The sequence below is a fragment of the Arachis hypogaea genome, chromosome 19 (assembly GCF_003086295.3).
Source record: "Arachis hypogaea cultivar Tifrunner chromosome 19, arahy.Tifrunner.gnm2.J5K5, whole genome shotgun sequence".
Lineage (NCBI taxonomy): Eukaryota > Viridiplantae > Streptophyta > Magnoliopsida > Fabales > Fabaceae > Arachis > Arachis hypogaea.
Genome location: NC_092054.1, coordinates 114,880,590 through 114,894,609, shown reverse-complemented (window position 1 = coordinate 114,894,609; position 14,020 = coordinate 114,880,590). Strand labels below are relative to the sequence as shown.

The window sequence follows — 14,020 nt, the reverse complement described above, 5'->3', positions numbered from 1 at the left end:
AGTCCCAATAACGTGTGCGAAGGACAAAGAGGCAACGTTAGTGGCAACGTTTGTGCCACTAACATTGAAGTTAACGTGGCTCTTACTTGGGTGAGGAAGGTTAGTGAAAAAGGTGATTGTCACTAACGTTCTCGAACCCATCTTTTCACTGAACGTTAACACCACTAACGTCCTGAGCTAAAGTCTCTGCCCACTTCACACTTTCTCTTTGCAAGTAAAGCCAAGCCCAATGAAGAAGGGAACTGCTTCAAACTCAAGATCCAAAGGCCCATACCCAAGACTTGAAGAGCCAACTAGAAGAACAGAAGAGTAGTATATATAGGAGTAGCTTTGAATTAAATAGAGAGTTGGAAATTATAGGGAGTCTCTTGGCATAGAACTACTCTCTGTATTTTACTTTCTCTGCACTTCTAGTTTCATCATGTATTCTCCATCTTTGTTTTCATTTTCCAGAGCTATGAACAACTAAACCCTTTCATTGGGTTAGGGAGCTCTGTTGTAATTTGATGGATCAATACTAGTTTTCATTATTCTTCTTCTATCTTTTCTCTTGATTTTACTTGAAAGCTTTCGATCTTTATCCAATTGGGTAGTTATCTTGGAAAAGAAGCTATTCATACTTGGATCTCTTCTGAACCTTGAAAGAGGAATGAAGAGATCATGCTAGAAATGCTTTCTCATGCTGGACCAAATTGGGTTTGGATGGATATGTGACTATATTCCTCTCAACACTTGATTTGGGAAATGCATGTGGTATAATCAGTGACCATACTTCATCTCTTCTCATGAGCAATTGACCACGGAATTGGCTATTGATCAAGATCTGAGAGATTGAATTACAAGAAATTGTAATTCGATCACTTAAGATTGCCAAGGAGATCAATGAGTGCATTGATTGAGGAAGAGATGAAAATGAAATTGATCCGGAGAATGCAACATCTCCTGAGCCCAATGAACTCTCCATTTTTGATCTTACCCATTGTCTTTAATTTCTGTCATTTACTTTTATGAGCAATTTCCCCCATTCCCATTTAAGATTCTGTAATTTACTTTCCTTCATCTACATTCAGCTCTTTATTTTTAGCAATTACTTTTCTGTTATTTACTTTTCCGCCATTTAATTTTCTGCAATTCTCAACTCAAATTCTAATTCACTCAACTAGAACATTCCTCTAATTTAAGTTCCTTGATCAATCAATCCCTGTGGGATTCGACCTCACTCTATTGTGAGTTTTTACTTGACGATAAATTCGGTACACTTGCCGAAGGAAATTTGTTATGAGACAAGTTTTCCGTGCATCAAGTTTATGGCGCCGTTGCCGGGGATTGATTGTGCATCAACAATGATTAAATTGGAAGATAACTAGATTGAGCATTTTTGTTTTGTTTGATTTAATTTTCTGTTTCAGTAATTTACTTTCTGTTTTAGTTAATTTCTTCCCTTTCCCCTACTTTTTCTTTGTTATTTACAATTTATTTCACTAACCCACTAACTGTTTGATATATTGCATCATTCACATTAACAGTAATTCTGACAGAAATACTTTCTGCATCTATTTTCCTTGCTTGTACTTGTTGGTTGTATGACTGGGAGAAGAAGCGGGGCTTCAACTTCCTTTGATTCTGAACCAGAGAGGACCTTCTTGAGATTAAGAAGGGAAGCAAGAGGAAAAAGAGTAGTTGGTGCTCAGGAAAAGGAGGAATACTTTGAACCAAACATGGAAGAAAACATGGAAAACCATCATGAAGAAGAGACTCACAACCATGGCGGAGGAGGTCGAGCAAATCATGCTGGGGATGATAGAAGAGTTTTAGGCTCTTACATCAATCCGAACCCAGAAAATTGTGGAAGTAGTATTCAAAAGCCAACCATCCATGCCAACAATTTTGAACTAAAATCACAGCTCATCACCCTTGTTCAGAACAACTGTTCGTTCGGAGGGAGTGTCCAAGAAGACCCCAATCAATATCTAACCACCTTCTTGAGAATATGTGACACAGTGAAGTCTAATGGTGTTCATCCTGACGCCTATAGACTACTCTTATTTCCATTCTCACTCAAGGATAAGGCAGCCAAGTGGCTGGAGTCTTTCCCGAAGGAGAGCTTGACAACTTGGGAAGATGTGGTGAACAAATTCTTAGCAAGATTCTACCCTCCTCAACGAATCAATAGGCTGAGAGCTGAGGTCCAAACTTTCAGGCAACAAGATGGTGAGACTCTTTATGAAGCATGGGAGAGGTTTAAGGACCTAACAAGGAGGTGCCCACCAGATATGTTCAATGAATGGGTGCAGCTGCACATTTTCTATGAAGGCCTGTCATATGAATCAAAGAAGGCAGTAGACCATTCATCCGGAGGATCTTTGAACAAGAAGAAGACCATTGAGGAAGCCATAGATGTCATTGAAACTGTAGCAGAGAATGACTACTTCTATGCTTCCGAAAGAGGGAACACTAGAGGAGTGATGGAGCTAAACAATGTAGATGCTCTGCTGGCCCAAAACAAGCTCATTACCCAACAGCTGGCTAACCTCACCAAGAAGATGGAGAGGAACTAAGTAGCAGCAATCTCCACTTCATCAACAACCCAAGAAGGAGTGAATGAAGAAGCAGAAGGTAGTCAGGAGCAAGCCAACTACATTGGGAATTCACCTAGGCAAAACCATGATCCATACTCCAAGACCTACAACCCTGGATGGAGGAATCACCCAAACTTTGGGTGGAGAAATCAACAAGACCAAAGCCTTGATCAAAGACGCCCAAATCCCAACAATGCAAGCCACCAACATTTCATATCTAGACCATATCAACACCCTAATAACAACACCTCTCCACATCCACATCAAAACCAAAATAACTTACCTCATCCTTCCACCTCTAATCACGATCTACAATCATTTGATGACAGACTCTCAAGGATTGAGAATATACTTGAAGGAATAGGCTAGGAGATTCAAGACAACAAGGTGTTCAAGGAGGAAGTGCGAGCCAGTTTCAAGAACCAGGGAGACACAATCAAGAGGTTGGAATCTCAAGTGGGGTATCTCTCTGAGCAAATTCCCAAACCCACAGATGGATTCCCAAGTGACACAGAGAAGAATCCGAGAGGTGAAACAAAGAAAGTAAGATGGGAAGATTGCAAGATGGTCACTATAAGTGATAAGGAGACTAAGGACAAGCCAAGCAAGATGTCAGAACAACCTGAAGATACCTCAGTAGAGAAGAAGGAAAAAGATCATCAAGAACCAGAAATCTCACAACAGGAGCTGCTGAGACTCTATACACCTTTTCCCCAACTGCTCAATGGTGCTGTGGAGAAGAGAATATACTCAAGGTTTCTAGATTTGTTTGCATATCTGCATGTCAACATATCATTCATCAAGACTATTCAACAAATGCCTGCATACATCAAGTATATGAAGGAGCTGCTTCCCAGGAAAAGCTCACTCAAGGGAGGCCAAACTATAGTGATGAACAAGGAGTGCAGTGCCCTCATTCAACCACAGTTGCCTACGAAAAGAAAAGATCCAGGGAGTTTTCATGTCCCCTGTGCCATAGGAGAAACAATGTTTGATAAAGCACTCTGCGATTTGGGAGCAAGCATCAACTTAATGCCCTTATCCCTAGTGAAGAGGCTGAAGATCAATGAGATAATGCCCACAGATGTAGTCATAAGGCTGGCAGACAAAACTAAAAAACAAGCAATAGGAGTGGTGGAAAATGTATTGGTAAAGGTTGGGAAGTACTTTCTTTCCACAGACGTTATCATCTTGAACATGGAAGAGAGTCACACTCACCCAATCATATTGGGAAGACCATTCCTAGCTACAGCCAGAGCACTCATAGATGTGGAGCGAGGGGAGCTAATATTGAGGATCCATGATGAGCGACTCAGCTTTAATGTCTTCAAACTCTCACAAGAATCAGACCAAGAGAACAAAGAACCAAGCAAAGATCATAATGAGATGCTGACAGAGGAAGCAAGCACTGAAGCACAACCAGCCCATCTGGGAAAGCCCTTTGTTGATAAACAAGGAAATAAGCAGTTGTCACAACTCAAGGAAAAGCTGGAGGAACCTAAACCACCAGAGACATGTGAAGACAACAACAAAATTCCCTTAGAAGAAGAAGTCACCAAGAGCAAGGCAACATCAAAAGGGACAAAGAAGAAGGTACCAAGGGGGTGGAGGAACAAGAAGATCCCTACGGAAGACTTCTCTCCAGGGGATAAAGTGATCTCAACTTACTTCCCAGATATCCCCCCTAATCTCCCCACTGTACCATCTCAGTTACCTAAGGTCTTCACTATCAACAGAGTTCTCTCCTTGGAACATGTAGAGATCATTGATACAACCAATGGATATAAGTCCAAGGCAAGAGGGGAGGACTTGAAGCATTATCAACCTCCCTGATGAAGGAGAAACGTCAAGCTAGTGACGCTAAAGAAGTGCTTCATGGGAGGCAGCCCATGTTTTATATGCTTTTAATAGTGAATAATTCAATATTCATGAATTCCAACCCAAACTCGACAAACACTTGGTGAAATCCTTGTTATGCAGTATATAGTGAAGAACAAGTTTGGTGTTCAAAGCATGCCAAGAAAGCATGAATGCAACTGAGAGTATGCTAGTCTTGGAGTTTTGAACAGAATTTTTCATTACAGTGCTACAAACTAAGTTTGGTGTCACCCCATGGTGCCACCAATGTGCATATAAGGATACACAGTTAGTTAGTTAATTGGAGTTCATGAATAAACAAAATCTTTTCTTCTCTTTATTATTCTAGCCATAAAGTTTAACTTGTTTTTTTTTTTTACTTTTCTTATTTGATCTTTATAGGGAAAAGGAGAGGAGCATTGAAGGAGATTGATTGGACAATTAAAGGAGAAAGGTTCGGCCACTTCATGAAGAGAAACTACACACTTGTCTCAAGAAGGAATGCATTGGAAAATATTGCCATGCAACATTGAAGAAAGGAGACTCTTGAAGATCGAACCAATAACCCTTATAAAGTGATGATCCTTGTCCTTTCTCCATGCACAACCCTAACCGTCCATCAAGCAACCATTCCATCAATCCACACCCTCCATTCACTCACAATCTCCATATATAAGTGAGTCCTAGTGCATACGTACCCCTCACACTCAAATTCCCATTCTTCACACCTCTCCATTTCGGATTCCCTTTCACTCCCTTCATTGCATTCAACCCTAAACAACCAAAAGTCTCCACACCATTGCCAACTTCACACATTAACCCTCATTCATGGCATCTTCGAGCTCTAAAAGAAGGAAGAGAAAGGAACCTATGGAGCAACACCCGTATGATGAAAAGAGATTTAGAAGCTTGCACCATGCATTGCAATACGGGTGGATGGTGGATAAGGAGATCATTTATGAGCTGGGATTTCAAGTTAGGAAAACTGAGTATCCCGAAATCACAAAGAAGGTAGAAAAGAGAAGATGGGAGCTCCTCACTGATCCGGTCATTAAGGTGAATGCAAATCTTATAAGAGAGTTTTATGCAAATGCGGTCCGATATGATAAGGCAGATGAGTCATATACAAGCTTTGTGAGAGGAAAGATTGTGGATTTTGGTCCCATGAGTGTCATGAGGGCATTAAAGCTGCGGTCCATACCATTTGAAGAAGAGAGTTACCATTCAAGAATGGACAACAACCCTAATCATGACCAGATTGTGCAAGACATTTGTGTACCAGGAGCTGACTGGGAAAGATATGCAGATAGGAGACCAAGGTTCATCAAGAGACCAGATCTCACCCCGGAAGTAAAAGGGTGGTTCGAAATTGTAAGGAGGTCCATCCTCCCAGCAGCGAATAACTCGAAGGTGAATCTCAAGAGAGCCACACTGGTACACTGTATACTCAAAGGAGGAGAGATCAAGGTTCATGAACTCATAGCAGAAGGCATTAGAAAAATGGCAGAGAAAAGCAACTCAAGAGGAACGTTAGGTTACCCCAGCACTATTTACCGACTATGCAGGAAAGCTGGGGTGGTGTTTGAAGATGAGGACCCCGTGTGGATAAAAGAGGGCATTCCAATAACCGTTCGACGAATGCATGCTACCGCATCCCCCTGCCTCAAAGGAAGCAAAGGAAGAGGCCAGCCCCTCAAGTAGTAGAAGGACAAGTCTTAGAGGAGCAAGCACCAGCCACCTTGGATAGGCACGAATTGCAGGAAGCCATTGATGGGCTATCTCGATAATATTTGGAAAGCCAAGGAGCACAGAGAGAGCTTCAACTACAGATGATGGGGCAGCAAGAGGAGTCACTCTCAAGATGGATGACTCAATAAGGGGAGTGGCAAAAGCAAATGATGGATCAGCAACTGAGTCAAGGACAACAATGGAGTGAAACATTCCACAGGATGGAACAAAGACAAAATGAGCAACAAGAATCCATCCAGAGGCTAATCAACATCCAAGCACATTAAGGTGCACATATACATGAGATGCATTGAAGACAAATAGAACAGGCAGAACTATTGGATGAGCAAAGGGCATTCGCAGAAGGAGTTTACCTAAGCGAGACTGGGCATCATATAAATACTCAAGCCAGGCTCGATTACTTGGTAGGACAGCTGCCTATATTGCATCCAGGAATCACAAGGTATGAAGAAATGAGGGATGAATTAGCACGAGAAGATAGGCAAAAAGTGGAAGAGAGTCATGAATCAGTGAGGAAGGCACTTGAGGATTGGAAGCAAGCAAGATTGGCACGGATGCGAGGGAATGCAAGAGGACACAAAGAAGACAAACAAGGAGGAAAGCATGGGCATCCACAAGAGTAAAAGATGGTGGAGTTCCTTCTTTGGTCCATCTTTCTCTATGCTTTAAATAAGGAAGATCTTGTATGAAATAGAACATGCTTCCATAATAGTTTGAACCTTTTAAATTCTGTCTTTTAAACTTTTTTTTTGAATAGGTCTATGTTTGCTAGTCTCTATGTCACTGCATCATCTCTTTACTTACTTGTATGCTTGTCCCTTTGAATCAAATGAAAAAGAGAATGAGTGTTTCAAAAGACCAGAGAGGAGTTCATACTATGGAGTAAGTTCATGAGTTTATGGTATAGTCATAAGTTAGCTAAGTTAGTTCAACCACAAGGTGGAAAGACAACTATCTGTCATGAATATTATGCTTTGAACACACCCCACGAGACTAGCTAAATAAGAAGATCCTAATAAGAAAAAGGGAAAAGAACAATAAAGGTTGAAAAATAAAAGAAAAAGAGTAAGCAATAAGGCTAGGCACCAATGGTTTTAATCTTGAGGCATGTGTCTGTGGTGCTCCTGTATGAGGGATCTACTTGGATGAATAAGCTCTTAGGGGTGCCTTATCACTTGGTAACTTGGGTTAACTAACTCGGGATTATCAGCTGAAAGTCCACTATCAAGAGTAACCCTCACTACAGAGCATTTAGTAACCCAAAGAGGTGCTGGACACCAAGGTCTCAAGAAAAGAAAATAAATAAACTATATGCCTGTGGTGTGTATGTATGGGGGAGAGACTTAAGCAAGTAAGTCCTTAGGGGTGCTTCAACACTTAGCACCTTGAACCAACTGGTTCGGGAGTGTTGGCTGAAAGCTTATTTTAAAGAGTTGCCCCCTTACAGAGCACTTAGCCTAAGAACAAAAATAAGCCCTGAAATAACAATAAAAGGATCAATGAATAAAAGTCTCATGGGATGCAATCACAGTGAATATTCTAGGACATGATAAAGGTCTGAAAGCCAGGAATGAACCTAAGTTGCTATGCATGAAACCACCATAAAACCAGGGACATGACTTCCACAAGAATGATTCATTTCTCTTGGCATTCCATTCATCATTCTCTTGTTCCAATACTTGCTTAGGGACAAGTAAGCTTTAAGTTTGGTGTTGTGATGCCAGGGCATTTTGGCCAGTTTCACTGACCTTTACTTTACTATTTTTAGGGTAGTTTCATGCATTTCCTTAGGAAATAAGTTAGTTTTGGGTAGATATTCACTTACATCTTGATTCGAGCATACATTGTGCACCTTACATGATTTCATGAGGATTTTGCATGAATTTAATGACAAATTGGATGTTGCATTTCCCATGACTTGGATTAGAACTTTGATGCACTTTATTGCTTGATTTCAGGACAAAGGAAGCAAAGAAGAACCACATTAGTGGCTACGTTAGTTACACTAACGTTAACACTAACGTGGAATGGGAGTAACTTGCAAAGTTAATGAGAAATGTAATTGCCAATAACGCTCTCGAAGCCATCATTGCCCACGTTAAGAGTCACGTTAACTAAGTTAACGTGAACTCTAACGTGGAAGAAAGGAAATAGAGCCAACGTTAGTGACACTTAACATTATCACTAATGTTGGACCAAGCTCATAAGTGGCCACGTTAGTTGCCATGTTAACTTAGTTAACGTGACCTCTAACATTAAGAAGTAAAGGGGAAGCCAACGTTAGTGACATTCAACTTTATCACTAACGTTGGCTAAGTCACAATAAGCCACGTTAACTCCCACGTTAACCTAGTTAACGTGGAAGCTAACGTGAAGAAACAAGGTGGTCGACAATGTTAGTGACACCAAACATTGTCACTAACGTTGGAAGGAACCCACACAAGCCCCAATAAGCCACGTTAACTCCCACGTTAACTTAGTTAACGTGGAAGTTAACGTGAAGAAGGGAGGTGATAGCCAACGTTAGTGACACCCAACATTGTCACTAACATTGGAATGAGCCCACATGGCCACGTTAACCTAGTTAACGTGGACTCTAACGTGAGAAATAGGGGCACATTAGAACGTTAGTGACAATGGTAAGTGTCACTAACGTTCTCGAAGGTTGGCAAGCCTACTTTTAAAGATCCACGTTAACTAAGTTAACGTGGACTCTAACGTAGGGAAGGGGGAGACTTCTCAACGTTATTGGGAAAGGCAAGTCCCAATAACGTGTGCGAAGGACAAAGAGGCAACGTTAGTGGCAACGTTTGTGCCACTAACATTGAAGTTAACGTGGCTCTTACTTGGGTGAGGAACGTTAGTGAAAAAGGTGATTGTCACTAACGTTCTCGAACCCATATTTTCACTGAACGTTAACACCACTAACGTCCTGAGCTAAAGTCTCTGCCCACTTCACACTTTCTCTCTGCAAGTAAAGTCAAGCACAATGAAGAAGAGAACTGCTTCAAACTCAAGATCCAAAGGCCCATACCCAAGACTTGAAGAGCCAACTAGAAGAACAGAAGAGTAGTATATATAGGAGTAGCTTTGAATTAAATAGAGAGTTGGAAATTATAGGGAGTCTCTTGGCATAGAACTACTCTCTGTATTTTACTTTTTCTGCACTTCTAGTTTTATCATGTATTCTCCATCTTTGTTTTCATTTTCCAGAGCTATGAACAACTAAACCCCTTTCATTGGGTTAGGGAGCTCTGTTGTAATTTGATGGATCAATACTAGTTTTCATTATTCTTCTTCTATCTTTTCTCTTGATTTTACTTGAAAGCTTTCGATCTTTATCCAATTGGGTAGTTATCTTGGAAAAGAAGCTATTCATACTTGGATCTCTTCTGAACCTTGAAAGAGGAATGAAGAGATCATGCTAGAAATGCTTTCTCATGCTGGACCAAATTGGGTTTGGATGGATATGTGACTATATTCCTCTCAACACTTGATTTGGGAAATGCATGTGGTATAATCAGTGACCATACTTCATCTCTTCTCATGAGCAATTGACCAAGAAATTGGCTATTGATCAAGATTTGAGAGATTGAATTACAAGAAATTGTAATTCGATCACTTAAGATTGCCAAGGAGATCAATGAGTGCATTGATTAAGGAAGAGATGAAAATGAAATTGATCCAGAGAATGCAACATCTGCTGAGCCCAATGAACTCCCCATTTCTGATCTTACCCATTGTCTTTAATTTCTGTCATTTACTTTTATGAGCAATTTTCCCCATTCCCATTTAAGATTCTGTAATTTACTTTCCGTCATCTACATTCAGCTCTTTATTTCTAGCAATTACTTTTCTGTTATTTACTTTCTCGCCATTTAATTTTCTGTAATTCTCAACTCAAATTCTGATTCGCTCAACTAGAACATTCCTCTAATTAAAGTTGCTTGATCAATCAATCCCTGTGGGATTCGACCTCACTCTATTGTGAGTTTTTACTTGACGACAAATTCGGTACACTTGTCGAAGGAAATTTGTTATGAGACAAGTTTTCTGTGCATCAGTGGGGCTAATGCCCTTAAGGTCACTTATGGACCACCCAAGAGCTGTCTTGTGTGTCCTTAGCACCTGAAGTAGTGATTTCTCTTCCTGTGGCTTTAAGGCAGAGCTTATGATCACAGGAAAAGTGTCATCTTCTCCTAGAAACGCATATTTCAGGGATGGTGGTAGTGGTTTGAGCTCAGATTTAGGAGGCCTCTCCTCTTCCTGAGGAGTTTTCAGAGGTTCTTCCATTTTCTCTGGTTCCTCCAGATCAGGCTGAACATCTTTAAAGATGTCCTCTAGCTCTGATTCGAGACTTTCAGTCATATTGATCTCTTCCACCAAGGAGTCAATAATATCAACGCTCATGCAGTCAATTGCTGTGTCTGGATGCTGCATAGCTTTGACAGCATTTAACTTGAACTCATCCTCATTGACTCTCAGGGTCACTTCCCCTTTTTGGACATCAATGAGAGTTCGTCCAGTTGCTAGGAAGGGTCTTCCTAGAATAAGATTTGCACTCTTGTGCTTCTCCATTTCCAGCACAACAAAGTCAGTGGGGAAGTCAAATGGCCCAACCTTGACAATCATGTCCTCAATTATGCCTGATGGATATTTAATGGAGCCATCAGCAAGTTGGAGACATATTCGTGTTGGTTTGACTTCTTCAGTCAAGCCAAGCTTTCTGATAGTGGATGCAGGTATTAGGTTGATACTTACCCCAAGATCACATAGAGCTGTCTTGGTACAAGTACCCTCTAATGTGCATGGTATCATAAAGCTTCCGAGATCTTTAAGCTTCTCTGGTAAGGATTTCAGAATGACTGCACTGCATTCTTCAGTGAGAAAAACTTTTTCAGTTTCTCTCCAATCCTTCTTATGACTTAAGATCTCTTTCATGAACTTAGCATAAGAGGGTATTTGCTCAAGTGCCTCTGCAAACGGGATCTTTATTTCAAGAGTCCTAAGATAGTCTGCAAAGCGGGCAAATTGTTTATCATGTTCCGCTTGGCGGAGTTTCTGAGGATAAGGCATCTTGGCTTTGTATTCCTCAACCTTGGTTGCTGCAGGTTTATTTCCTATAGAAGTGGTTGGAGAAGCCTGCTTAAGGGGGTTGTTATCAGCACTTGTAGGTGTCTGATCCCCTATTGGCATTTGAACGCCAGGATTGGGTGCTTTTTGGGCATTTAACGCCAGATTGCCACCCTTTTCTGGCATTTTAACGCTAGATTTGGCTACCCATTGGGCGTTTAACGCCACTTTCTTACGTTTTTCTGGCGTTTGAACGCCAGAATCATTCTTCTCTGGGCTCTTACTGTCCTCAGAAGGATTTTAGACAGTGGGTTGGTCATCCTCTATCAGTTGTTCCTTTCTTGGCTTTCTGCTGCTTTAAGTTGAGACATTCAATGTCTTCCCACTCCTTAATTGAACAGCTTGGCATTCTTCTGTTATCTATTTAGATAGCTGCTGTCTTGTCTGATCCAATTGTGCTTCCATATTTTGGTTGACATTTTTAGTGTCTTGGAGCATCTCCTTGAATTCTGCAAATTGTTTTGTTATAATGAGCAATTGCTGATTGAGTTCAGCAACTTGTTCTTGAGGACTAAGTTCAGTGGATACTACTTTAGCCTCTTCTTTCAGGGAAGACTCACTGCTTAAGTACAGATGCTGATTTCTAGCAACTGTATCAATGAGCTCTTGAGCCTCTTCAATTATCTTTCTCATGTGTATAGATCCACCAGCTGAGTGATCTAGAGATATTTGAGCTTTTTCTGCAAGCCCATAGTAAAAGATGTCTAACTGCACCCACTCTGAAAACATTTCAGAGGGGCATTTCCTTAGCATCCCCCTGTACCTCTCCCAGGCATTGTAAAGAGATTCATTATCCTCTTGTTTAAAGCCTTGGATGTCCAGCCTTAGCTGTGTCATCCTTTTTGGAGGGAAATATTGATTTAGGAATTTGTTTGACAACTGTCTCCATGTTCTTATACTTGCTATGAGTTGTTTATTTAACCACCTCTTAGCTTGATCTTTTACAGCAAATGGAAATAGTAATAATCTGTAGACATCCTGATCTACTTCTTTATCACGTACTGTGTCAGCAATTTGTAAGAACTATGCTAGAAACTCAGTAGGTTCTTCCTGTGGAAGACCAGAATACTGGCAATTTTGCTGCACCATGATAATGAGCTGAGGATTTAGCTCAAAACTGCTTAATTTGATGGGAGGTATACAGATGCTACTCCCATATGCATCCGTAATGGGGTTAGCATATGACTCCAGAGTCCTTCTGGACTGTTCATTTCCACTTAGGTCCATGACGGGGAAAAGGAAATTGATGTGAATTGCAAATAAAATATATTTTTATTTTTATTTTATTTAATTAAAAACAACCCGAATAAATAAAAAAGAAATAAGATAAAATAAAATAATTAGAAATTAAAATATAAATTTCGAAAACTAAAATAATTACTTAATTAAGAAGATTTGAAAAACTTGGATATGATTTTTGAAAGGGATTTTGAATTTAGAGATTTCAAAACTAAGATAAGATAGAATAAAAATTTCTAAAATAAAAATATGAAATTTTAAATGAAATTTTTGAAAATTCAATTAAATAAATATGAAAGATATTTTTGAATTTAATGAGGAAAGAGAAAAACAATAAAATGACACCAAACTTAGAATTTTTAGATCAAAACAAAGAAAACAAACAGGAAAACTTTGAATATCAAGATGAACACTGAGAGCAACTTTTGAAAAATTTTTAAGAAAATAGAAACACAAAGGACACCAAACTTAAAATTTTTTATACTCTGAGCACTAATAATTCAGAAAAAAATGAAAGAGAAATAAACTTATGCAATTGACACCAAACTTAAAATATGAAACTAAACTCAAACAGAAAACTAAATTATGAAGTTATTGGTTTTGAAAATTTTTGAAAATAATTTAGAAAAATAAAATAAGGATTTTAAAATTTTAACCAAAAACAATAATAGAAGACTCTAAACCAAAAAGAAAAATTTTTCCTAATCTAAGAAACAAAATAAACTGTCAGTTGTCCAAAGTCGAACAATTCCCGACAACGGCGCCAAAAACTTGGTGCACGAAATCACAATCACACTTTTGTAATTCTGCACAACTGACCAGCAAGTGCACTGTGTCGTCCAAGTAATACCTTAAGTGAGTAAGGGTCGATCCCACGGAGATTGTCAGCTTGAAGCAAGTTATGGTTATCTTGTAACTCTTAGTCAGGATATCAATAATAATTCTCAGTTTTAATTGGAGTAAGTAAAAGAACATGGATTAAATAATACTTATTATGCAGTAATAGAGAACAGGTTGAGGTTTTGGAGATGCTCTGTCTTCTGAATCTCTGCTTTCCTATTGTCTTCTTTTTCACGCACGCAAGGCTCTTTCCATGGCAAGCTGTATGTTGGTGGATCACCGTTGTCAATGGCTACCATCCGTCCTCTCAGTGAAAATGGTCCAGCTACGGGTTTTGTAAGGCTAATCATCTGTCAGTTCTCACTAGTGTTGGAATAAGATCCATTGATCCTTTTTCACACTGTCCCTGCGCCCAACATTTGTGAGTTTGAAGTTCGTCACAGTCATCCCTTCCCGGATCCTACTCGGAATACCACAGACAAGGTTTAGAATTTTCAGATCTTAAGAATGCTGCCAATTGATTCTAGCTTATACCACGAAGACTCTGATCTCACATATTTGAATGCTCTGTTGTCAGGAGAGGCAATCAAACCCGTGAACCAGGAACCAAAGAGATACACACT

General features: G+C 39.8%; 1 non-coding gene across 1 annotated transcript; it reads right to left on the bottom strand.

Moving 5' to 3' along the window:
* Positions 1–2,171: 2,171 nt before the first annotated feature.
* On the bottom strand, positions 2,172–2,278 carry LOC112781576 (small nucleolar RNA R71). The gene has a single exon (XR_003192345.1). It is a non-coding gene; the product is annotated as a small nucleolar RNA R71 (small nucleolar RNA).
* Between the last annotated feature and the right edge of the window lie 11,742 nt (positions 2,279–14,020).